Source organism: Orcinus orca, chromosome 10, assembly GCF_937001465.1.
Source record: "Orcinus orca chromosome 10, mOrcOrc1.1, whole genome shotgun sequence".
NCBI classification, from domain to species: Eukaryota; Metazoa; Chordata; class Mammalia; order Artiodactyla; family Delphinidae; genus Orcinus; species Orcinus orca.
This window is the reverse complement of record NC_064568.1, coordinates 84,407,225-84,432,853: the sequence shown is the minus strand read 5'-3', so window position 1 is coordinate 84,432,853 and position 25,629 is coordinate 84,407,225. Positions and strand designations below refer to the sequence as shown.

Here is a 25,629-nt window from a genome sequence, read left to right as displayed (position 1 = left end):
GGACACCGCCTTGATTTCTGTAACACGCGCCACAAAGGAGCGGTTACCACTCTGGCTTTTCCCGCAAGAGATGCCGGACCAGCTGGCTGTATGACTTCGAATGCGGTTTTCAGGCAGGCTCGGGGAGGATTTGGGGGAACCGGGAGGCGCAGCCTGGAGGTGCTGGACAGCGAGGCGGGTAGTCCCTCCAGGAGCGCGGCGGGTGCTGGGAGACTTGCGGAGCGAGGGCTGGGCTGTCTCGGCTTCTCGGCGTCCTCCATCTGGTAGGAAGCATCACGGACCAGCCAGGCGGTGCGCGGTGATGCTCTGCCTCAGCCAAATAGCCCTTGTCTTCCATGGATATCGTTCCCTTATTGGGGTCAAGGCGAGGAAGAGCTAGAGTCCGCTCGCTCTTTCTCCTCAGTCTTCTCTCGGGGCTTCTAAAAGGAGCACCCCCGGATCCCGGGGAAATGCTGATTTCCGCTGGCGTAGAGGAAGGATCACATACACGCTTCCGCGAAAGATGAAAGCGTCTCGAACAAAGCGTGTTTTATTCGCCAGGGTAGCCGCGGTGGAGGAGGGTAGGGGTGAAGAGGGTCCCTAGCAGTGTCGCGCGCTCCAGCTCCAGCTTATCTCGGGGACCGAGCGCTCCCGTCGCTCATGACTCTGTAGAGCGCGCACCGAAAACGCAAAGAAAGCATGCTCCAGTGGCGCAATCGGTTAGCGCGCGGTACTTATACAGCAGTATATGTGCGGGTGATGCCGAGGTTGTGAGTTCGAGCCTCACCTGGAGCATGTTTTCTGCCCTTTACGATTTCAGTCTCTTTTCGTTCTACTGCTTTCTGTCCCTCTTCTTTAAAGAAAAAGCTAAAAAGAGGTTATTACATTTTCCATGGTGAGAATGCAGATATTCCATGATTAAGGAGGATATTTGGTCATTTTTCAAACATAGGAAGAAATCACAAGCCAAAAGGAGGTAAATTGAACATATTCAAGCAAATTCGATTCTCCTCAATCAGGAGAATTTAAAGTCAGGTTGTACAGCCTCAGATGAGTCTCCCTCACCCTTTCTTCGCTCCTTTTAAAAAACCATTTCTCAGATCCTTAGGGACTGAGCAAGGAGGAGGAAAACCTGGGTCTTGTGCTCTGCAATTTCGTACAGCTGTCACCCGGGGCTCACGGATTTGCGGAAGCTGCTGTCAGGCATCTTAGCTTTGAGTTCCACAAGATTTGCAGTGAGGTTGCTGAACTCCATCTTTGAAATATACATGTGCTTTGAGTCAGGCTCCACCGCCTACTTTACATAAACCAGACTGGGGAACAGAAAATAATTTCCCCCAGCAATGAAACATAGGTGGCTATGTATGTATCTCTTCCTAATTTCATCAGAAAATAAACGGCCTTGTTTGGGAAAATGACATTCATCCTGACGCTTTAGTAAGACATGTATGTACAAAAAGATTCACCCATTTTAAGTGTACAGTTTGATTAATTTTGATAATTGTATTAATTTCCTATTGCTGCTGTAACAAATTAGCACAAACTTAGTGGCTTAGCACAAAATTATTGTCTTGCAGTTCTGTAGGTCAGAAGTCCAAAATGGCTCTCACTCGACTAAAATCAAGCTGTTGGCAGGTCTGTGTTCCTCCTGAAAATTCTCACAGAGAATTCTTTTCTTGCTTTTTCTAGCTTCTAGAGGCTGCCCACATTCCTTGGTCATTGGCCCCATTCATCTTCAAAGCCAGCAACTGCATCACTCTGATCTCTGCTTCTGCTGTCACATCTTCTCTGACTCTCATCTTCTTATGCTTCTCTCTCCTATCTTTAAGGACCCTATGATTATATCAAGCCCACTTGGATAATCCGGGGTAACCTCCTTGTTTTAAGATCCTTACCTTAATCACATCTGCAAAGACCCTTTTGCCATGTAAGGAAGCACATTCACAGGTTCTGGGGACTATGGTGTGGACCTCTTTTGGGGAGCTCTCATTTGCCTACCACAATAGTTATATACCATTGTACACATAGCACTGCATTTAACATGGAGAACGGCACCTTTCCCCTAAAAAGTTTCCTCCTGCTCTTTGGTAGTCCATCATCTCCCTACACTCCTGCCTCTGGCCACCAGTGATCTGCTTTCTATCACTATAATATGTCCTTTTCTAGAATCTCATGTAAATAAAATGATACCGTTTGTAGCCATTTGTGTTAGATTTCTTTTACTTAGCTTAACACTGTGCTGATCTCTGTAGCAGAGAATCATTTTTGATTCCCGGCTTCTCCACACTCCCCATATTTTTCTGTTCCTGAGTCTTCTCAGTTCTATCTTACCTCCTTAATATCTCTCAATATTACTGTGCTCACAGTCAGTGTTCCCGAAGGCCTCCTCCTATGGCAAATACTCCTCTTCTGCCCTGAAACTTCTTTGCTCCTCCTTTTCATTTGCTTCTACTTCTTCCATTGGAGATCACTTGTCTGTCCTCAGGACGTGATGAGAGCTCCACCTCCACAGTGTGGATCTCACGCTCTCCTGTGCCAGGCACTTGATGTATTAGTTCAGTCTTATCTTAATTCACTCTCATTTATTGGGTCATAAGCTCCTTGGGGGAGACAGGGACTGCATCTTCATTGCTTGTTTATTTAGCACCCAGCTCAGCTGCTGACTGAAGAGATTGTAACTCTCACATAATTTTTCCGCCTGTGGTTTCGTGGAGGTCTCTGCTTCCTTTACAGCACTCTTTTGTCTTACCCCATTCTCACTGCTTAGGGTGAAAGTTTATTGTATTGATTTAATTTATTCATTTTGGCAAAATAAAGGTTAAATTTCAGCTCTGGGAAATGAGCAACATTAGCAAGAGAGTTTTGTTTTGTCTTGCAGTTTCTTTCACTAAAGGAATGTAAAGATCTGAGGTCAGAAAAGAGATTTGCCAGTGCAAATAAAAAAGACCTCTTAAGCTCTTTTCTCCACAAATAATGCTCATCTTCCTCTTGTCCATGTGACAGACGCCTACTCATACTTCATGGCCCAGAAAAAAAATCTGATAATTTATTTCTTCTTACTAATAGATAATTTGTAATATTAAATTCACATTTATCTCATTGTAAAAATGATGTATTTACACATACAACTGTCTTCCTACTAGTTTGCTTATCAATGATGAGAAGGAATGATGAGAAGGAAAAACAACGTGTTTCTTTTTGGTTGTTCCAGATGAAAATATTGGACATTTTGAACACTGTTACTCAAGGTTTTTCTAGAGTTGATATATGCTTCTGCCAAATAAAGGACTAAAATATATGTTTGGCTAATAATTAGAATTTGAAATGAGTTTGTTTTAGCCCCATCGTAGGGTAAATAACTACTGTAGATCTCATACTATTATGAAAAATAGTTAAATATTCTGCTTAAAATTTTTTCCTCCTCATATAAGAATACTCCAATAATTTTTTAGACTATTTATAGAATTATAGTGTCTTATATAATAGTGGAACAAGAAACTTTTCTTACCATTTTGACCTTTTGGGTTTCTTTACTATTTATTTCTCCCCAGTTTCCGTTTCCGTTGCTGATACAAGCTGAAAAGATTTGTATCCTTAAAGGGTCTCCAAGTGATTTTATCTATAACATAAATATGGCCTACTTTTGTGTCTTTGGCATGTCCAAATTATATTTCATATAACTACTTTGTTAATTTTCAAATTTTTTGTATACATAATATATTCATATGGTTCAAAATATTTTATGTATAAAGGCCCTCCCTATTCCTATCCCCAGCCAACCAGTTCCCCTCAGTACAGGCTACTCATTTATGTTATTAGTTTCTTGGAAAAATAGAATTATTCGCATTCTCTTTGCCAGATACCATTCTAGGTGAGGGTCTGGGGAGGAGCCCATCCCTTCCCATGTAGAGAAAAATTTGGCCACGCCCAAAGAGAGGTCTGGCCTTTGCCCTCAGCTTTTGGGAGGTAATCTATATCACATCTAATAGTAGTGTATTTGGAGGGCGGGGGGTGGTGGGGTTGGCCATTCTCTGTAGCCATGTCAGAAAAACCAACCATGTGATTTACAGGGAGGGCTTCAGTTCACTCAGTATCAGTCAGCCTAGAGAGTGAGTTCAAGCATGTGGGTGGTCAATCACTCATGCCTATGTAATGAAGCGCCAATAAAAATTCTGGACAAGGAAGGTTGAGTGATATTCCTGAGCTAGCAATAGTCTGTGTGTATTGTCACACATCGACATCAGGAGGGTAACTCATCCTGAGGACAAGGAAAGTCTTATATTTAGAACCCTGCCAGAATCTACACTATATGTCTCTCCTTCTGGCTGATTTTAATTTGCATCCTTTTTCTGTAATAAGTCATAGCCAGTGAGCATAATAGCTTTTGGTGAGTTCTGTGAATTCTTCTAGTGAATTATCAAACCCAAAGGTGTTTTTGGGAACCCCCTCAAACTTGCAAATAGTGTCAGAAGTGAGGACAGTCAAGGGGACTTTGTTGTTTGACTAACTCCAAGTAGAGAGCTAAATACCTCTTCCAATTTGACAATGCTTCCCATGCAATATATATATATTGTAATATATCAAATAAATTAAACTCTTTCTAGAACCTCTCTTTTTACCTCTTTTTCTAGGGCCTTCTGGGAAATCTCAAAGCCAGTTTTAGCTGCAAATGATGTACATTAGGACTTGATTTGAGGAAGAAAAATGTCAAAAGTTGTCAGATATTTTGAACATCTAATTAAACAGGATCACATATTACTGGAAAATGATACTTGGCTGCCTAGTTAATCAAAGTGACAATAAGATTTTAAAAGTAGACATAGAGGACTTCAAGTTTCTACCCCAATTGTAAAAAGTTTGGAAGTCATCACTCCCTACCTCACAACAACAGGAAAGCTAAGAAAAATTAAAAACTAACAACTCTTCTTAGATATATCAGAGAATTGAGTCACAGGGAAACATGCTGACAAAAAAACAGGAGAGACAGGCAGATCCCATGAATCACAGTTACCAGCGGATAGAAGCCCAGGAGCAAAAGCTCACAGCTGGAGCCAGTACTAGTTGGAGTATCCAGTACATAAACTCTAATTGATATGCTAAGAGGAGAGGAAAAAGAATCTATAAAATGCTCAGTTAAACCCAGAGAAGGCAGAAACAGAGTGGAAGACAAAGAATAAAACAAAGAATAGGAAAATGAATAGAAAGTAGTTACAAATATGGTAGATAGTAATCCAACAATAGCAATAGTCACATTAAATATAAATGTTCTAAATACACTAATAAAGAACAAAGACTATCAGAGTGAATAAAAAGACAAGATACAACTACATTGTTATCAGTTGAATTGTGTTTCCTCTGCTCCAAATTCATATGTTGAAGCCCTAACCTCCAGTATTTCAGAATGTGGCCTTATTTGGAAATAAGATAATTGCAGATGTAATGTGGATAAATGCAGATTAATTAAGTTAGGATGAACTTATACCGGAGAGGAGGGGAATCCTAATCCAGTAAAACCAATATGACATCTCCTTATAATAAGGGGAAATTTGGAAGCAGACATGAACACAGGGAGAATGCCTTGTGAAGAGGGAGGCAGAGATTGGAGTAGTGCATTTACAAGCCAAGGAACACCAAAGATTGCCAGCAAACCACCAGAAACTAGGGGAGCTCACAATTTATATTTATAACTAATCTAAATACTCTTTCAAATAACACTACACAACTTCATGGGTAGTGCAAATACCTCATAACAGAATTTTCCCAATTCCTTCCTCCCATCAATTATAACATTGTTGTTATTCATTTCAATTATCTATAAGTTATAATCAGTGAATACATTGTTGCTATTATTTTTAGCAAACTGTTATCTGTTAGATTGATTTTAAAAATAAAAATAAAATATTTGATTTTACCTTTATATATTCCTTCTGTGTTTTGGGTTGAACTGAGTTTCTCCAAAATATTTTGAACTAATAAAAATTAAAATACAACTTATCAAAAGTTGTGAGATGTAGAGAAAGTAGTGTTTAAAGGGAAATAGACAATGAATGCATATATGAGAAAAAAAAGAGAAATATCTAAAATCAATAAGCTTCCACCAGAGGAAACAAGAAGAGCAAAATTAAATCCAAGGGAAGAAGAAGAAAAGAAATGACTGTAAAAATTGAACTTTAGAACTGAAATTGATCAAATTGAAAACAGGAAATTAATGAAAAAAATCAACAAAACCAAAAGCTTGTTCTGTGAAAAGATCAATAAAATTGATAAACCTTTAGCCAGGTTAACAAAGAAAAAAAAAGAACACAAAATTACTAATATTAGAAGTGAAAGAGGGGCCACGAGTACTAGATAATAAAGGAATATTACATATTATTATTTATGCCCACAAATTTGATTACTTAGATTGAATGAGCTAATTCTTCAAAAGATACAGTTAAAATCCCAGCAAGTTACTTTATGTGTATTGATAAACTGATTCTAAAGTATATATGGAAAGACAAAAGATCCAGAATAGCCAACAGGATGCTGAAGAACAAGGTTGGAGGTCTGACATTATCCAACTTCAAGATTAGTTATAAAACTACAGTGATCAAGACAGTATGGTACTGGTGAAAGAATAAACAAATAGATCAATGGAACAGAATAGAGAGTCCAGATATAGATCTAAACCAATATAGTCAACTAATCTTTGACAAAGGAGCAAAGACAACTTAATAGAGAAAAGACAGTGTTTTCAACAGATGATTCAGGAACAGCTAGACATCCACATGCCAAAACAAAACAAAACAAAACAAAAAACAGTCTAGGCACAGATCCTATGTCACAAAAATTAGTTCAAGTAGATGATAGACCAGACCTAAATGTGAAATATAAAACTTCTCTAGATAACATAGGAGAAAATCTAGCAGACCTAGGGTTTGGTGATGACTTTTTGCCATGCTGCATGGCTTACGGGATCTCAGTTCCCTAACCAGGGATTGAACCTGGGCCAGGGCAGTGAAAATGCTGAATCTTAACCACTAGACAACCAGGGAACTCCCATGACAATGACTTTTTTAGATGCTACACCAAGAGTATGATCGGTGAAAGAAAAAAAGTGATAAATTGGACTCCATTAAAATTAAAATCTGCTCTGTGAAAGCCCATGCAAAGAGAATGAAAAGATAAACCACAGACTGGAGAAGATATTTGCAAAACACATGTCTGATAAAGGACCAATATCCACAATATGCAAAGAACTCTTAAAACTTAGCAATAGGTAAACAACCCAATTTTTAAATGGACAAAAGATCTGAATAGACATTTCATCAAAGAAGAACTACAGGTGGCAAGTAAACGTATGAAAAGATGTTGAACATATATATTTAAGGATTTGTAGATTAATACAACGAGATATCACTACATATCTTTTAGTAGGCTAAAACCCAAATGACTAACAACATCAAATGCTCTTGAGGCTGTGGAGACAGAGACTCACTCATTGTTAGTGGGAATGCAAAATGGCACAACCACTTTGGAAGACGTTTGACAGTTTCTTACAAAACTAAACATCGTCTTTCCAGATGATCCAACAATTGCACACCTTTATATTTACCCAAATGCATTGAAAACCTATGTCCACACAAATATCTGCACACAGACGTTTATAGCAGCTTTATTCATAATTGTCAAAATGTGGAAGCAACCGAGATGTCCTTTGTTAAGTGAATGAATAAACGGTGGTACACCCATACAATGAAATATTATTCAGCACGATAAAGAAATGAGCTATCAAACCATGCAAAAGACATGGAGGAACATTACATGTGTATAGCTAAGTGAAAGAAGTCCGTCTGAAAAAGCTACATACTGTATGATTCCAACTATTGAACATTCTGGAAAAGGCTATAGAGACAGTGAAAAAGGTTGATGGTTGCCAGGGGTTGGTGGTTTGTGTGAGGGATGAATAAATGGAGCACAGGAGATTTTTAGGGCAGTGAAACTATTCTGCATGACATTATAATGATGGATACGTGACATTATGCATTAGTCAAAATCCATAGAACTGTACAACACAAAGAGCAAACCCTACTGTAAACTATAGACTTTAGCTAGTAATAATGTACCAGTATTGGTTCATCCATTGTAACAAACGTATCACACTAATGCAAGATGTTAATAATCGGGGAAACTCCGAAGTGGGGAAAAGATGGTATATAGGAAGTCTCTGTATTTTCTGCTCAGTTTTTATGTAAACCTAAAAATTCTCTAAAGAATAGAGTCTAGTTAAAAAAGTAAACGTAGGAGGTAATGTAATTATAAATAACCTTAACTGTTTCGAAAGTGGAAAGACTTTGTTATCTTAAATAATCAAGACATAACAAAAAGAGTGTCCTAGTAGTTAAATTTTGCCATTTTAGGAGGTAATGAACTGAATTGTTATCATAATGCAAAAGCATGTAATGGTGAGGGTTGAGGGGTGGATTTTATATTTTAACCCCAAATGCCAAAGGTAAACAAAAACTGGCAACAAAACCAAACCAAAATAGTGTTCAAACAAGGAACCAAAATCAAATCCTTACCATGCTACAACTGACACATGTCTGGAGCACAGGGTCCAGGAGCTGGACTCACTGAGGGATCTCCAAATTGCCAGTCAGGAAAGGGCCACAGCAGGCGTGCGAGGACCCGGTTCCTGGATGGAAAAGATGGGTGTCTGAGGTGGGCTATGACTCATGGCAACAAACTGTCAAAGACAAAACCCAGATAAATGAGATTTATTTTATTCGGGCTATTGCATTCAGGAGAGAACTCCAGATTCAAAGATCAGTGTCTCTGCAAAGTGGTTTGCTTTAGATTTTTATAGGGAATAGTAGACGAGTTACAGGTAAAGTTATTTACATGGGGAATTGCTCGGAAATCTCAATCAGATGAATAGAAAATATTTATCTCTGGGTCTAGTTACTTTTAAGGGGATTGTACAGAAAAGGGTTAACATAGAAGCCTGAGATTGCTATTCTTAGAAAGATCAGCTTGCAAGATGGGCCCTTAGCTGGCATCTGGAAACTAAGATTTTGAAATAGTTCCCACCATTTCTTAAATGACACAAGTGGCTCACTCTGCCTAAACTGTGCAGACAATATGGTTTATCCTGAACACTTTCTTTCTGGGAGTTCTGGTACATGCTAGGCAGCTACCAATAACTATCTGCACACTGAGTCTCTAATGAATGAATTTCCCTTGTGGACATTTCCCATGTGTTGTCTTTGCACTTATATACTATATATATATATACTATATATATATATATATATATATATATATATATATATATATATATATATATATAAAACGACTCCTATTTATAGATTAGAATGTTATTGTTGTTAATGGTGCAGTAGGTACTGACTTTGGGATTTCTCATTATTCATGGTGCTCAGTTAATTAGGCTTTAATTACAACAACTAAACATTTCTAAATATTGTATTTCCATTTTCAAATAGTTATGATAGCACTTTTCTATGTAAAATGGTGTAAGAAATAATTTTATTAGGATCAGTGGGTTCTAATAATGTCCATATCAAGTATCCGAGCTCTTTCTTCTTGATAAAGACAAAGACTATGTCTTTGCTGTGGCTAACGTGGGTAGTATGCTGGGTAATGCTTTAGTTCTTTTAAGATGAGGTCCTAAATTCAAGCCCCTTAATATGAAATTTGAGTTTAACTTCTGCCTCTGAGAAAAATTACGTAGGACACGAAATCCTAAAACTCCCACTACAACAAGAAAGAAGGTGAGATGAATCACAATTACAAACATCATATTTGTAAAACATGGGAGTGTTATGGAAGCAATGAAGACTGTATGAATTGGAGTTTCAGAGAATGGTAAACCCTTCTGTGGTGAGCTTATATTAACTGGATTTTTTTCTTTTGTTTTGTAACATACTGAGATTAGCTTGTAAAAGGACTGTTCTGGAGGAAAGAGAAGCCCGAAAGGATTTCGTTGGTTAAGGGAGCTGACATGATAATTTAGAAACTACAGGAGCCCCAAATATGATTAGTTTCCCTAATGAGACACTTGATAGATTGGGGGACTATACAAGCATACTTGGGGAGTTTGGCCAAAGGCTTCTAAGGACAGAGTAAAATCTTCCATAATCATACTGTTTAAAACAGAAAGTCCAGCTAGAGACAGGCCTCTATCTTGTACACACAGCTGCTCTCCCTTTCAAGATGTTTGCTAGATTTGAAGCTGTAGGAAATAGAAGACTAAAAACTCAAAATATCTGAGGGCCAGCATGTCATCTCCTACAGTCTTCCACAGCTAAAGAGACAAACATCTGTCAGGGTAAAACAATCAAACAAACAAACAAAAAGTGCTCAGGAAATTCAAGGAACAAGAACAAACTAGACATAGTAAAGATGTGAAAATTTAAACTGCATGATTAGCCAACCTCACCAAATTGACATGTCTAAAACAATATATAGAACAGTGTTAGAATGCATATTACTTTCAAATGTACATGGAACATATATCAAAATAGACCATATAATGAGCCATGAACAAAACTCCAAAGACTTAAGTTATGTAGTTTATACTCTCACATCACAGTGGAATTAAATTATAAATCAATGAATGTATCTAGAAAATCTCCCACTGTTTGGAAATTAAGCAAAGAACACATTTCTAAATAACACTGGGGCCAAATAAGAAATCAAATGGAAAATATAAAATAGGTAGAATTGAATGATAATGAAAATATGACATTAAAAGTGCTGAGGTGTAATTAGAGCAGTGTTGAGAGGCAAATTCATGTCTTTAAATGTATATGTTAAAAAGAAAAGGTTGAAAATCAAATATTTAAGCTTTCATCAAAAGAAGCTAGATAAACAAGAGCAAATTAATTCTAAGAAAGTAAAATGAAGAAGATGCTAAAAATAAGAGGAGATATCCATTGAAATGAAAGCTAACACACAATAGAAAAAAATCAACAAAGCAAAAATACTAACATCTTTTTGCCAATGAAGTTAACGATTTAGATGAAACGATTTGTCACAGAGTGAAAAATGCAATTTGCCATAGCTGACACAAGAAGAAATAGAAAATCTAATCTGTCCTATATCAATCAGAGAAATAGAATCTCTAATATGAAATTTTCCTACAAATTAAACTTTAGGTCAATATAGCTCACTGGTGAATTCTTCCAAATATTTAAGAAAGAAATAATACGAATTGTACACAAATTCTTCCAGATAATATAAAAGGGAAGCTTCCCAGCTTACTTGATGAAGTTAGCATGATCCTGATATCAAAACTTGACTAGGACATTATAAAACTAGAAAATTTCAGGTCAATATATCTCAGGGAAATAGATGAAAAGTTCTAAATATTGGTAAATTGAATCCAGCAACATATTAAAAGAATAATCTATTATGACCACATGGAACTCATTCTGTAAATTTAAGAATATTTGATTTAGCCTGTAAAAAACAATATACATTACCACACTGAATTTTAAAGGAAAAAAATTATATGTATATCTCAATAGATGCAGAAAAATTATTTAATAAGGTTCAATCCCCATTCATAATTACAATTTATACAAACTAGGAATAAAGGTATCTTCTTTAATCTAAAAGAATATTCTGGAAAAAAAAACCCTACAACTAACCTTATGCAATTGTGAAATATTGAAAGCTTTCTTTGAGACTAGGAATAAGACAGGAGTGTCCACCATAGTAACCTCTATTCAGTATTGTACTGGATGTTCTAAACAACAGGTAAGGGGAAAAAAAAGTATAAAGACTAGAAAGAAGTAAAATCAGCATTGATCACACTGACATGATAGCATACATACAACCATGATCTACTAACAATTATCATTAATAAGTAAATCTAGCAATTTTACTGTATATAAGGTGGATATACAAAAATAAATGGCATGTCTCTATACTAACAATAAGCAATTAGAAAATGAAATCTAAGAAGAAATGCCATGTAAAATAGCATTGGTAAACATCAAATGCAGAGCAGTTAATCTTTTAAAACAACACTTCAACACTGAAAACTTCCAAACATTGTTGAGAGAAATTAAAGACTTGAATGGAGGAATCTACCATGGTCCTGGCCAGAAAAATCCAACCTTGCTAAAATATTAATTCTCCCCAAACTTACTTATAGATTTTATGCATCACCAAAAAAACAAAAACCAAAAAACAAACAAAAAACTGCTAGCAGGATTTTGGGGGAGAGTGGGAGGTGGAAATTGACAGTTGATTCTAACATTTATATTGAAATAATAATTTTTTTAAAATCCAGAATAGCTATGGCAATCCAAAGTAAAAAAAAAAACTGAGCCCCTATATTATCAGATATTATTACTTATTTTTAAGTTAAAAAAATTAAGACAGTGTAATATTGGTGTAAAGACAGACATATACCAATGGGACAGAATAGAGAGCCTGGGGAAAAAAACCCCACACATATGCAGTTCCCTGTTTGATGACAAGGAGACATTGCAATTCAGTGGGGAAAAGATTGACTTTTCAATAAATAATGCTGGGTCAATTGAAATCATATAGTAAAGAAAATGATTTCAATCCTTATCTCACACCATATATACATTGAAAATGGAATATAAACTTAAATGTTAAAAGTAAAATACTTAAACTTCTAGAAGAAAACATAGAATAGCTTCATGACTTTAGTGTAGGCAAATATTTCTGAACTAGGATGCAAAAAAGCACTAACTGTAAAGATTGGACTTCATTAAAAGTCCAATTGGACTTCGTTAAAACTGAAAAGTTCAAAATACAAAATTAGGAGAACTAAAGGTGTGCCACAAATTAGAAGATATTTGCAACACGTATACCTGACAAAGGACTTGCATTCACAATACGTAATGAACTACAAATCAATTTTGTAAAAACTGGCAATCAACCCAATTTTTTAAATGGGGAAAAGCATATGGGAAGATGCAAAATATCATAGTCATCAAAAATGCAAGTCAAGATCACAAAGACCTATCACTACATCCTGGCCTGAGTAGCTAAAATTAAAATAACAATATCCAGCAGTGGCCAGGCTGTGAAGCAACCAGAAGCCTCATACATTGTTTTCAGTAGTGAGAACTGGTACGTGCATTTTGGAAAACAGTTTAGCAGCACCTAATAAAGTTAAACATACATATATCCTATAGACCAGCAATTCCACCTATGTATCTATCTAATAAATCAGTGATTATGTTCACCTAAAACCATGCACAAGAAGGTTCAGTGCTTTTTATAATAACCCTAAATTGAAAACCAAATGTCCATCGACTTCAGAATGGGTAAGTAAATTGTAGTATATCCATAAAATGGAAGTCGATACATAGGAACAAACTGCTTTTAACTACTTTAGAAAACATAGGTGAATCTCAAAGACAGTATTGAGTGAAAGAAGCCAGACATAAGAATGCGGAGTCTACCTGATTCATTGTAGAAGTTTAAAAACAAATGACAGTAGATATAGTGAAAGAGTTCAGAACAGTGGCTTACTTTGCGGGGGTATCAAATCAGAGGGAGCAGGAGGGAGCATGCATGGTGACAAAGGGGTGTAAACTTGTAAAAATCAACACGCTGTACACTTAAGATTTGGGTACTTTACTGTATATAACTTATACCTTAATAGAATAGAAAGGAATAAAAAACGACTGAAAGAGTAAAAGATATTTAAGCGTCAAGCTAGAAATGATCCCAGATGATGTTGTCTTATGTATCTAGGAAGCTTACCATTCCAACAGGAAGCTCTGAATCACCACACCCCTATAGCTATCCAATTCGTATCCTTAAGAACAATACATAAATTTTCTTTTATCACTGTTTTTTTGTTCTTCCTATCATACTCAGGAAACTTTGAGTATGTTTCCCCATTGTCTGAGTTTTTGTTGGTACAATTATTTTTGAAATGGGAAATACGTTACATTTTCAGAAAACAAGGCAAAAATTTTTCTCTTTTCTTTCTGAAATGGAAGAGGTTGTTAAGAAAAGACTGTTTAAAGGGAGTAGCTGAGAAAAACCTAGCCAAGGGGTAGCCGAAATAGCTCAGTTGGGAGAGCGTTAGACTGAAGATCTAAAGGTCCCTGGTTCAATCCCGGGTTTCGGCACTTATTGGACACCCTTTTGTAATTGTGAACTAGGAGATACTGACCCAAAACCAAGTGTCCGTCACCTTCAAATATATTGTCCCTAGTGCCATTTATACAGTGAGGAGTTCCATACATTTACCCTTAATTTCCATGGCAAAAAGCAATTCTATGCCCATATGCATAAATTCTTCCACAGCTTCAAGTAATTCCTTGCGGTAAAGAAAAAAAAACCAAAAAAACCCCTAAAATACCCCACAAAACTTAGTGCTTTATTTAGTTTGCACCTAGATGTTATTAAAGGCATCTGTAAGAAGCAGGGCATAAGCACTTTAAATTCTCCACTTACTTACAGTAATTCTTTAGGTGTTCAAATTACTAAAACAAGCTCATTCCTTCGCGAAGGCTTTCTATGTGAACATCAGGGATCTATACACAAACTGTGGGATGTACAAGGATCTTCAAAAGCCAGAATGTGGTTGATTTTGACAAGTACAGAGGACGTGTGACTGCAGAAGAGGTGTCAGATAGATGTCTCTTCTGTGATTTTTGAGCACCTTGAAGTCTTAGCTCTTGCAACCCAAGACAAGAGCTCTTGAAGACTAGAGGAATAAAACTTAGAAGACTCTGGCGGAACTTGAGCCAGTAACGGTTGAATATTTACCACTAGAAACCCACACTTCTCTCTTGCGCCAGCGTCGGCCTAAAAATCAACAAAATCATCACTTGCTGATTCATTTAGCTTTAAATTAATATATTCGTTGAAAATTTAACTAGGGGTCAGTCAGCATGAAAGTACGAAAAGTAGAAAAGAAATGATACAACCTCATGAAATGTAAAGGGACATTTCCCGAGGCTGCAGGAGATTCCTTCAACTTCACATGTTAAAAACTATAGCCTCACCAAGGACCAAAGAGCACATCTCACTTGTTCTATCCTCTCCGACCTAGTGCTTGGATCCTCTGCTTCTCAAAATGGAAGTTGAGTGATAACAGAGAATGAACATTTGGGTGAAAATTTTAATACCGACTTGAAAAAATTAGGTCACTAAGTTGAAAGTCATTAAAGAGACGTTTGCTATTAGTGATCCAGTAGGGACATGCTTCTAAAAACCGGAGGCTCCCTTCATTCACGATTGAAAATCTCATAACAGTGCTTTCTCCACAAATAAACTAGACAGCCTCTGCATGAAAATTTCTCCGTGGATTTTCTAGTCCAAATAAGAAGAATTGAAATCGTGTAGTTTCCTCATGAAAGTCTATGAATGTGGTTTGAGGGAGCGGGGGAAAAGAAGTTCCTTTTATTTTTCAAACACAAGAAAATGTAAACGGATTTACTTTCTTAAAAGAGAGTAACTTTCAGAGTAGCAGGTTAGTTCAGTTGGTTAAACCGTGGTGCTAATAACACCAAGAGCGCGGGTTTGATTCCCGTAGCGGCCAGTCGAGGCGTGGTTTTGACCTGCTGGTGCCTGCCGAGTAGGCACTTAGAATCCAAAGTACGTATTAACTCCGAAACGCTACTGCTCAGAACAGGAAGTTCAGATATTGCCTTCTTTGTGAAACAAGAAAGCTATGTATTTTCGTTTCGCCTTGGTTGTTGTAGTTTTTCAAAGTAAAAATAACTTTAAAAGTTCAAGTTTATTGAAGAAAATTGAAGTAGTGTGGGAACGAGACGGTTGTGTTTTAGGGAAGGATTAAGGTTAAAAAGTTACGAAATGTGCCTGCTTAGTTTTTGTGAACCTTCAGGAGACAGTATTATTTTGGCGCTTTAAACGAGTTTCAATCGAGAAAAGAAAGCAAGCTCAGGGTGGCCAGCGACTGAGTTGTTTAGAGCGTGGTCCTAGTAGCAGCAAGACGCGGGGTGTGTTCCCATAACGTCTGTGCTTCGTTCTCTTTCCTTATCCCAGGCAGTTTCCAAGGTAAATGCCCGCTCCACGTGAGGTTGCACTTGGCTTTCATGGAAGATCTTCTCTCCCTTTAGCAGTAAAGAGCTGGGAACGGGATAAGAAGCTGTAAGACGCCAGTTCTCCTTTCAATCCGTTCACAGCCCAACAGACTTGGGCCCCCGGAGGCAGCACGCTAGGTGGTTCCGTTCATTTCAGCCTCAGGGGCTCCTCATAGCGCACGTCGGCAACTTCGATAAATTTACCTGCGGTGCAGAGCGAGGATACAAGCTACACCTTCGGAAATCGAGCCACATATTAAGATGCTTTTTTGGTTTAGTTTGAGAAATGTTTCCCACCCCCCACCCACCCTCCCGCCTTGGCAGTGATTTCCCCCCAGCCTCTCTATTCTGTCTCCACACAGAGAAAAGAGGCAGGTCTGTTCTTTGGAGGGGCCGCTCCAAAGCTGCCTTCCCACGTCTTCCTTACCCGCTCATCTTCTCCTGGGGGTATTTACTTTAAAAAAATAATGGGGAGTGCACTCCTCTTGGTTCTTCTGTCCACTGAGGTCCGGTTTCCCAGCTCCTGCCTACTTCCAGAAGATGGTCAGTTACGGCTGGTGAGGGAGGGGGAAGAGGGGCATTCGCCGGGCTTCAGAACTGAACCCTAATGGGCCCAACTGAGTGAGGCAAGGAGCCTCTCGCATCCCGCGTCCACAACAGCCGAACCTTTCTTGACTCAACCTTTCCCCAGGAGATGTCCCTTTTCTTTTTGCTAGTAGCCATGCGAGGAAAGAGCTGTGCAGGGTAGTCCTCTGTGAGTGAGGACTCTTCCCAATGGGAAAAAATATTGATGGAGAAGATACTGCCAGGAAATTTTTTTTCGTTTATTTTTCTTTAAAGTTTCTTTGATTTAAAACCCTCCCTTCCAGTGGTCTTTTTCAGCCAATATCTTTTCTCAAGTTCAAGAAGTGATGAAAGGAAGAAAATTTTCAGGATGGTCCTCTGATGCTTCTGAAGTCTCTTTCAGACTCAACTGACAGAAGGTGAAGGATCACTTCCACGAAAATACTTTCGAAAGACTTTAAAAATTGTTTCAGTATCCTTTTGAAAAAAGTACCTAGGAAGATGAAGGAAAAACTGAGCTTATCGAGCCAACAAGGAGTCGAACCTAGAACCTTCTGATCTGTAGTCAGACGTGTTAACCATTGCGCTACTGGCCCTTGCTGAATGAGTGTTCTCATGTTCATATTTTCATTACCATCCACGGTTTATGCCAGCTAAAAGAATGATTACTTTTTTTTTTTAATTGAGTAAGAGGTTAAAACCAGAGACTGTATGGACTTTGGGAAAGCATAATTTCTTTTGTGCTTTGGTTGCATAACATAGATTTACATAAAATGTTTTCTTTGAAAACAATGGTTAATCTTCACTTATTCTCTGACTACGCGTTGAACACTTGTTTGGTGCTTAGTATCCAGCAGCTCTCGTTGCTTGAACAAATCTCTATGAACTCAGTTATCTATTCACTTTTCCTCACTCTATTTCACATCCTTTCTTACCCAGCTTATATTACTGCCTAGTTTTGAGCTCTTCATTCCTTTTTTTTTTTTCTCAGAATATTCGTCTGCCCTCAAAATGCAATAAGGAGACAAGAATTCAACAGAAATATACATTTTAAGAATCTCATTTGAAAAATAAACTTAGAAAACAGAATAGAATTGGCTTAAAATGTACTTAGCTGTTCAAAGTAGGCAAAATAGCTGAAAATGCAAAAGTGCTTTAAGAGTGGTTTAGTACGTTAAGAAGGAGACCAAGTTTTTGAAATTCAAGGCAAAGTCAGAAGTTAAAATGTAATATATCCTCTCTGTGCCTCAATTTCCTCGTTTGTATAAAACGCTTGTCTTAAAGAGCGTGTAGCAAATATGATGGAATATTATCTTAAATTTTTATGGCTCTCACCAGCAGCCGCTGATATCAGGACAGACACTGAAGATTGCTGCCTGGGAATGCTTTAAAGAAGCATTCTTTATAATCGGCTCTCTACCATCACAAAGCGAAACGATTTTCCCAAATTCCAACGTCTCCTCTGTACAGTTTGCTGCTGTAATCTCTCTTAACAGATTTAACAACTTCATTTCATCGCAGCCAGTATTTTTGAGCGCGCTCTAAACCCGGTGAGGACAGTGGGGAGGCTGGGCTCAGGAGGCTCACAGAGCAATGAAAGGGATTGAAATCTGGCTGCCGCCCACGCTCTTTGAAAATTTGGGTTCTAAATCGGAACTGCAGCCTGAGGGATTTCTGTGAGGCGAGTTGGCACAGCAGTAAATTTTGCGGAAGCCACATCGAAAACGCTGTGAGCAGGATTTGAACCTGCGCGGGGAATCCCCATTGGATTTCGAGTCCAACGCCTTAACCACTCGGCCATCACAGCTCAGCGGCAGCGCCGCTCTTCATCAGACTAAAGACAAGTATGTATTGTTTCCATGCAAAGTGGAAGAAGAGATAAGATCACGGACTTCTAAGTGTCCCCAAGAAAAGCTTCTCCAACTCCAGGCTTGCTTATTTCACTCAGCGGCGATTTCGACTCTTCAGATATTTAGGCAAAAAAAAAAAAATGTTGGCAACATTTTTTAATACTTCAATTTTTCTTTCATTCCATGGATGTGGGGGAATTGTCTTGTTCTACCTATAAAATCTGAAAAACTTCTCACCACCCCAACTGCTACAGCCCTGCTCCAAGAAACCTTCATCTCTAACATGGAATGTTACACAAATCTCTTAGTAGGTTTCCCTTCTTCCACCTTTTTCATCCCTACAAAACATTCTATGAAAAGCAGTCTGAGAGATCTTTGTGAACCTAAAACACTTTATAGCACAGCTTTGCTCAAAACTGAACCGGCAACTCCTCATTTCATCAGAGTAGATGCCAAAGTCCTCACTGGGCCTACTGGATTGTCCGTGATCTCATTTCTCTGGTTGTACTCCTTCTTGCCTACTCTGCTGCCGTTAATCCTGACCCTCTTGTTTTACATCGTATGCATCAGGCACATTGCTGTTTCAGGGCCTTTGCACTGACTGTTCCCCCTGCTGGTAATACTCTTGCTTTGATATATGTATGACTCAGCCCCTTATCTACTTCAGGTCTTTTCTCAAATATCACCTTATCAGTGGCCATAAGTATAAACTCCCCTCATTCCAATGCTTCTCCTCCCCTCATTCCAATGCTTCTCCTCCCCTTATTCCAATGCTTTTCCTCCCCTTTATTTTTTTTCCATATCACTTATGATCATTTGACACACTTTAAAACTAGCTTGTTTATTTTGTGTATTTTCTGTCTCCTCTATGAGAGTGCAAACTCCAATGAGGGCAGAGATTTTTGTCTGTTTACTGCTAGACTCCCAGTACCTAGAGGAATGTCTGGTACATTTATTGAATGGATGACATTCAATAAATATTTGCTGAAAATGAATGAAATGGGTTTTAATATCCCATTTTGCAGATGAGGAAGTGAGATACAGAGAGGTTATTAAGTTTCTCAGGATCACAACATAATAAAACCAAGACAGAAACCCAGCATTCAGACTTCCTTCCTAAAGATCTTTCTGCTCTTCAAGAGATGCCTTAAGGGTTAAGGATGAAGTTGAGGGGAGAGGATAGGGAAGCAGTGTTGGCTGACTTGGATAAAGAGAAAGAACTACAGAGGTTGGGATGGTTCAAAACAAACAGCTTCCTCCACAAGAACCATGTATTTGACTAGAACTTCTCTGATGCTCACATTCAAAGGCAGCAATCTATATAGTGTGTCTTAGGGAACACTGTCTCAACATCAGGACCATTGTTCATACCCATTCGCTTAAATGAAAAAATTCAAGTCTCCTTTGGTTCTGAAATATTCATTTCCCTATTTCCTCCAGGGGAGCAATACCAATAACAAGCATAATGTTTGTGACAGTTATCTCTGGTTACTCTCCATATCCTCTGAGACTCTTCATATCTAGCTTTCTCTGCTTTCTCCCTAATCTGGTAAAATTGCTTTCATATTCTATGCTCAGTATCACCATCTTAATATCCATGTCTTTCTGTAGGCCCACCCTTCTTCTAGAAAACTGCAATAATGTGGAACACTTCAGCCCCAGTCAGTCATGGATGCAAATACTGGCTCCAAATTTTACAACCTGGTGATCTTGAGCACTCCTCCACGTCTGCATCTATAAAACAAGTAAATGATTGTCAATAATAACGGCACCTACCCCCTTACGCTTGCTTGTTAGTTTATATATGAAAAATCAATAACGACTTGATTTAATACCTGGTAACAAATGGTAGCTATTACTACTGTTCTAGCTCTTTCTTTCCCATTTTTAGTTTCAACAACATAACATGGGGAGGGAATCAGAATATGCCACCCCAAAATATGCCACTTTGGCATAAGGATGGTTTTGAAGGCAACGGAAAAAAAGCAAACACAGGAAGGACTCTCAGCCCTCTTCCTCTCTGCCTAAAAGCAGGTCGTTAATTTCCCTTTGTGAAGATGTTCCCCTCCCCATCTCCTGTACCAGAAGGAGGAGAACAACCCTTATCACCAGAGATGGAAAGTCAACGCCAAGATGACTGCACAACCAACCTTACTAAAATAACCCTTATCTTCTATTAGTTGCCCTATGTATTTACCTTCCCAGATTACTGCCTTTGGAAGCCCAAATCCCTCTTTTCTCTGTCTCTACTTCTCTATAATTTATTGCGCTTTGTTAAAACAGTATAAAATCTTTGAGTCTAACTGCTTCTTTGGGTTTTCGCTTCTATTCTGTGAAGTCTCTGTGCATGTAAAATTAAAATATTAACATCAATAAAATTTGTAAACGTTTTCTTTTAGTAATCTGTCCTTTGTCAGTTTAATTCATAGGTCCCAGCTATAGACCTAAGAAGGTAGGGAAAAAGTTTTTCCTCCCTTACACATGGCAGGTGCAAAGATCAGAGCTTTGCGACTTTGAAGAAAATACACCCACTTCCAATAGGATACTAAGGAATGAACAGGTAATGTGGAGCCAGGCGTACTCATGTTTGAGTCATAACACACACACTAGATCCACACTTAGGCCAGATAGGCAATCACTGCAAGACTCAGTATCTCAAATTACTGAGAGACTGAGTCTTGCAGTGAAATTAGGAAAGGAATACCTTCCTCAGAGAATCATGGTAAGGGTTCAATCTTAACACCAGTATCTACTGAGTGTCTATTTTGTATCAGGTATATGCAAGGCAGTGTGGATTCATTGATGAGCAAAACTAGACACTGCTCTTACCCTCATGCAATTTACTACATTCCAGTGAGAGAAACAGACATTAAGAAAGTTATCACACTGATAAATGTAAAATGTGCTGGGAAAGAGAATACATGATACTGTGAGTAATACAGGACGTTCACTTAGGGATTTTAAGGAAGTCTTCCCTGAGAAAGTAATAATCCAGCTGAGATCTAAGCACGAGCAAGAGATAACTAAGCAATGAGGCAAGCACAAAGTTCTTCAACTAGAGGGGACAGCACGTGCAGAAAGACTGATTACCTGAAGACCCATGAGTATGGAACACAGACTGCAAGAGACAGTGAGCTGTGACATGAGGGTGGAGAAGTACTTAAGAGTTGGTATTTGGAGCAGTTATACGTAATGTGTCATATAATATGACATCTACAACGTGTAGTGTGGTTCAGACTCTTAAAATGCTTGTTTCTGCCTCCTCTTGCCTTTATCTAGACAAAATATCCAGAATATGAGATCTGGTGTGACTTAACCTCTAAGGAAAAACCAGTTAAATTCCCCCAATAAGTTTGAAAGAATTCACCTCAAGGATCGTAAGAACCCTCCTAGAGGCTGGTAGGGGCAAATTCGGAGCCCCTGCTTCCCATTCGGAGATCTCAATCTCTGTCGCCCCCGTGTGGTCACTTCGTGCAGGCACGGATGTTAACTGAGTTGAACGCTTGCAAGATGAAATAATTTCCCTGAAAGTGGGTCTGGAAAGCGGAAGCACCCTCCTTCCTGTGTTATGTCCATTCCAAAAGAAAAACTGTCCTCCTTAATGGTTTTTAGCAAAATATATCATAAAATATACACAAACAAGTCACCAAACTTCTCAACCCTTTCTTATTTCCGGGAAATCCCTCAAACTGCCCGAATACCTAACTGATTTCAGAAATGGTCAGGATCCTTCCTTTCATCCGGGACGGTCTCCGCCTGAGCTGGATGCCAGATGCTGAGTTTTAGGAAAACGTTGCGTTGATTTCGCTGAAGAAAAGCAATCAACGACAAGCGAGGGCCCCGAGTCCGCCCTGAGCCTGGGGGTGGCGTGGGGGGAGGGGGCAGATCCGGCATTTCCCCCTGCGGGGGGACACCCACTGGAGTTGAATAGCCTAACATCAAGCCCCGCTGAGAAGCAGACCCAGAGGATCTCCCTGGGGTGGTGGGAACGGAGGGGAAGGGGCGGTCCCGAAAATGCGGGGAAGAGTCGCATTTCTCCAGTACAGATACCCAGGGTGTTTTTGAGGGCAGGGGTCTTCTCTTACTCAAACCCCCCGCCCCTACTCCTCCCCACAACTCTTCTTCCCCATCTACGCCTGATGAGTTTTGGAACTACTGGATGGTATCAATAGGAATAAGCATAACTGGACAGTTGTGCGGTCGCTGCTCAGTTTCGAAGTGGAGCGCTTTTCTTCCTCTGAAGTTCAGGAGAAAGTCACTTTGCAGAAAACCCACACGTCCAAGGGAGCCAGTGTCTCCCGCGCAGCGCAGGCGGGGTCTTGTGCAGCGGGTGTCTCCTCGGGTTGACACCATTCGGGCCTCTCGGCCCTTCCAGTGGGAGGACGCCGAGTGCAGGAGGAGAAAGAGCGGCCCGCGACCTGCGCGGGAGGGGCGGCGGGGAGACCCGGGCTTCAGCGCAGGTGGCGTCGGGACCGCTTTTCATTTTAAACCCCTGGACCTCAAAAGAAGCGCAAATGTCTGTGTATGTTTTGAAGTCTGGCACCACAAAAAGGAAGCAGAGGTTTCGTGCCGAAATGGGAAACAACTCAGAAGTAACAGTAGGAGAAGCCAGACCTGTTTCCACCCGGTTTCGAACCGGAGACCTATCGCGTAGTTAGGCGAACGTGATAACCGCTACACTACGGAAAGTGGACACACATAACGAACATGTGAAGGTATTCCTTGATGCCCTAGGTCTCTGAAATTTTTCCATATTTTTTGAAATTAACAATATTATACATGAATAGAAATGCGTTTACCAAATATATCTACCACAATGTTCAGAAGAAATCTGTTCCAACAGCCAAAAAACTGGCATGCCTCTGAAGGCTTCCCAGAGAAAATGACACCAAATCTAAGACTTCATAGATGAAAAGAAGTATGATGGTTGTAGAGAGGTAGAAAGGGAATTTTGTTACTGGGAACTGAATGAAGTGGGAATAGTTCATGGAGTGGAGCGGGGGTGGGAATCCAAGAATTTGAAGCAAGGCATGGAAAGAAATGAGACTTAAATGGAAATATATGAGCAAGATCAGAGGGAAGAGGGATGTGCCTTCCAAAGAGGGGAAGGTAGATTTCAATCTGAATATGATGAGAGATTGGAGACTAACCTATAATTCTTGGAGTATAGACGTTATCATTGAAGGGTTTTTTTTTTAAATCAAAGTGTAGTTTACATACATTAAAATGCTCTAATCTTAAGGGTACTTATAGCTCAATGGGGAAAAAAATGTGACAACAACTCATTGATTCAATAAGTTCAGCAAATAACAACAAGGATAAACATAAAGAAAACTATAACTAGCCAAATTATGTTGAAATTCTTGAAAAACAAAGATAAAAACATCTTAAAAGAAGCTGAAGAGAAACGATACTACATGTTAGGTTAAACAAAGATTAAATGGAATAACAAATATTAATTCAAAGAAAGGTAGGGAAGGAGAAACAGAGAACAAGTAGGACAAATGGAAAAAAATTATGATGACCAACTTAAACCCAAATATAAATAATTGCATTTAATGTAAATGGAATAAACAATTAAAAGGCAGAAATTGGCAGGCTAAATAGTAAAATAAAACAAAGAAAAACAGGAGCCCTCTGTGTCCTGCTTACAAGACATACACTTGAAAAATAAGACAAAAGATTGAAAGTAAAGTGACGGGGAAAGATAAACCATGAAAACATCAGCCATTAGAAAGCTGGTGTGGGTACACAATATGAGACAGAGTAGACATCAAAGTAAAAAGTCATACTAAAGATAAAGAGGAACATTTCATAATGATAAAATGATCAATTCAGCAAGAAGACATATCAATTCTTATATGAAGCAAAACTGAGAAAACTAAAACAAGAACTACAATAAGCACAATCATTGTTGGTGATTTTAAAGACCACTTTGAGCAGCTGATGAGAAACGGACGGAAAAGGGGAAATAAGTAGGGATAGAGAAGATGAACCATAGCTAGTAACCAATCAACTTGACCTAACAGACATTCAGACTACACGCAACTACTGCAGAATTCACATTATTCTCAAGTGCATATTAAAAATTCACCAAAACAAACAAGTGCCTTCAAACAAGTCTCAATAAATTTTAAAGGAAAAAAACAATTTTTAAATGTTTTCTGACAATAACAGAAGTAAACTAGAAGTCAATAACAAAAAGATAATTAGAAAATTCTAATACTGGGAAACAAGCATTACACTTCTGAATGAAGAATAAGTACAATGGAAACTAGAAAATACTTTGAACTGAAAGAATGAAAATACAACATGCAACTAAGCAGTGCTTAGAGGGAGATATATAGGTTTAAATGCATATATTAGAAAAAGAAGAAAGGTTTAAGATTGGGAAATTTTAAGGAGGAAATTATGTTTTGTATTTTAAGCCAGAGATTTTTGTCTGCTGTGTTGAGAATGGCTTCAGATGGCCAGTCTTGGAGACAGAGAGAACAGGAAGAGGCTGTTGTAGATTGTGGTGAAGAAGAGATGTTGAAGATCCAAATAGGAACCAACAGATGAACAGAAGGGAAGGACATCTCACATATGCTGAAGGTAAAATCAGGAAGACTTTGAGATAATTTGATTGGTCGGGTAAGGCAGTGGGAGGAGTCAAGTTTTACCACAGATTTCCAGTGGGATTGATGATCAGTTGAGCTCATGGTGTACTGTGCAAGTGGTACTCATGTGAAATGCAGGTGGCAATGGAAATATGAGTTTGATATTAGGGAGACACCTCTTTCAGACATGGATATTTTGAAAGATCAGCTCTAGGCAGGCAGCCAAGGAAGGGTCAGCTCCAGAGACTCCACAACAGAGACAAGATGTAAATGTCAGCCCTGGAGAGTGCTGAGTGCTTTCAAGTTTTCCATGTGTGATCGTGGTTTAGGTGCAAGGCTCAGAGAACTTTAAACTTAGCAATCTGTGGATGTTCAAGGCTCCTAAGTTTGGTGTGCTGCTTATGTGGAATTGTAGACACAGAGAAGAAAGTATGGTAACAGGAAACAAGGACAGTTGAATCCAGAAGATCTCAGTTGAGTCTGCAGAGTAACAATGTTTGGAAGTAGTTTTCCATAGTGTAGTCGTTATCATATTCACTTCACACACCTAAGTGTGTGGGCACCAAGTGGAAACACTTCTTAATCATT

The 25,629-nt window shown here is 38.7% G+C and overlaps 4 non-coding genes across 4 annotated transcripts; 2 read left to right on the top strand and 2 right to left on the bottom strand.

Moving 5' to 3' along the window:
• Positions 1-680: 680 nt before the first annotated feature.
• On the top strand, positions 681-774 carry TRNAI-UAU (transfer RNA isoleucine (anticodon UAU)). Its single transcript has 2 exons — positions 681-718; positions 739-774. It is a non-coding gene; the product is annotated as a tRNA-Ile (tRNA).
• A 13,258-nt stretch (positions 775-14,032) lies between these two features.
• TRNAF-GAA (transfer RNA phenylalanine (anticodon GAA)) lies at positions 14,033-14,105 on the top strand. The gene has a single exon. It is a non-coding gene; the product is annotated as a tRNA-Phe (tRNA).
• Positions 14,106-17,115: 3,010 nt separating this feature from the next.
• TRNAC-ACA (transfer RNA cysteine (anticodon ACA)) lies at positions 17,116-17,188 on the bottom strand. The gene has a single exon. It is a non-coding gene; the product is annotated as a tRNA-Cys (tRNA).
• Positions 17,189-18,317: 1,129 nt separating this feature from the next.
• On the bottom strand, positions 18,318-18,399 carry TRNAS-CGA (transfer RNA serine (anticodon CGA)). Its single transcript has one exon. It is a non-coding gene; the product is annotated as a tRNA-Ser (tRNA).
• Positions 18,400-25,629: the final 7,230 nt, after the last annotated feature.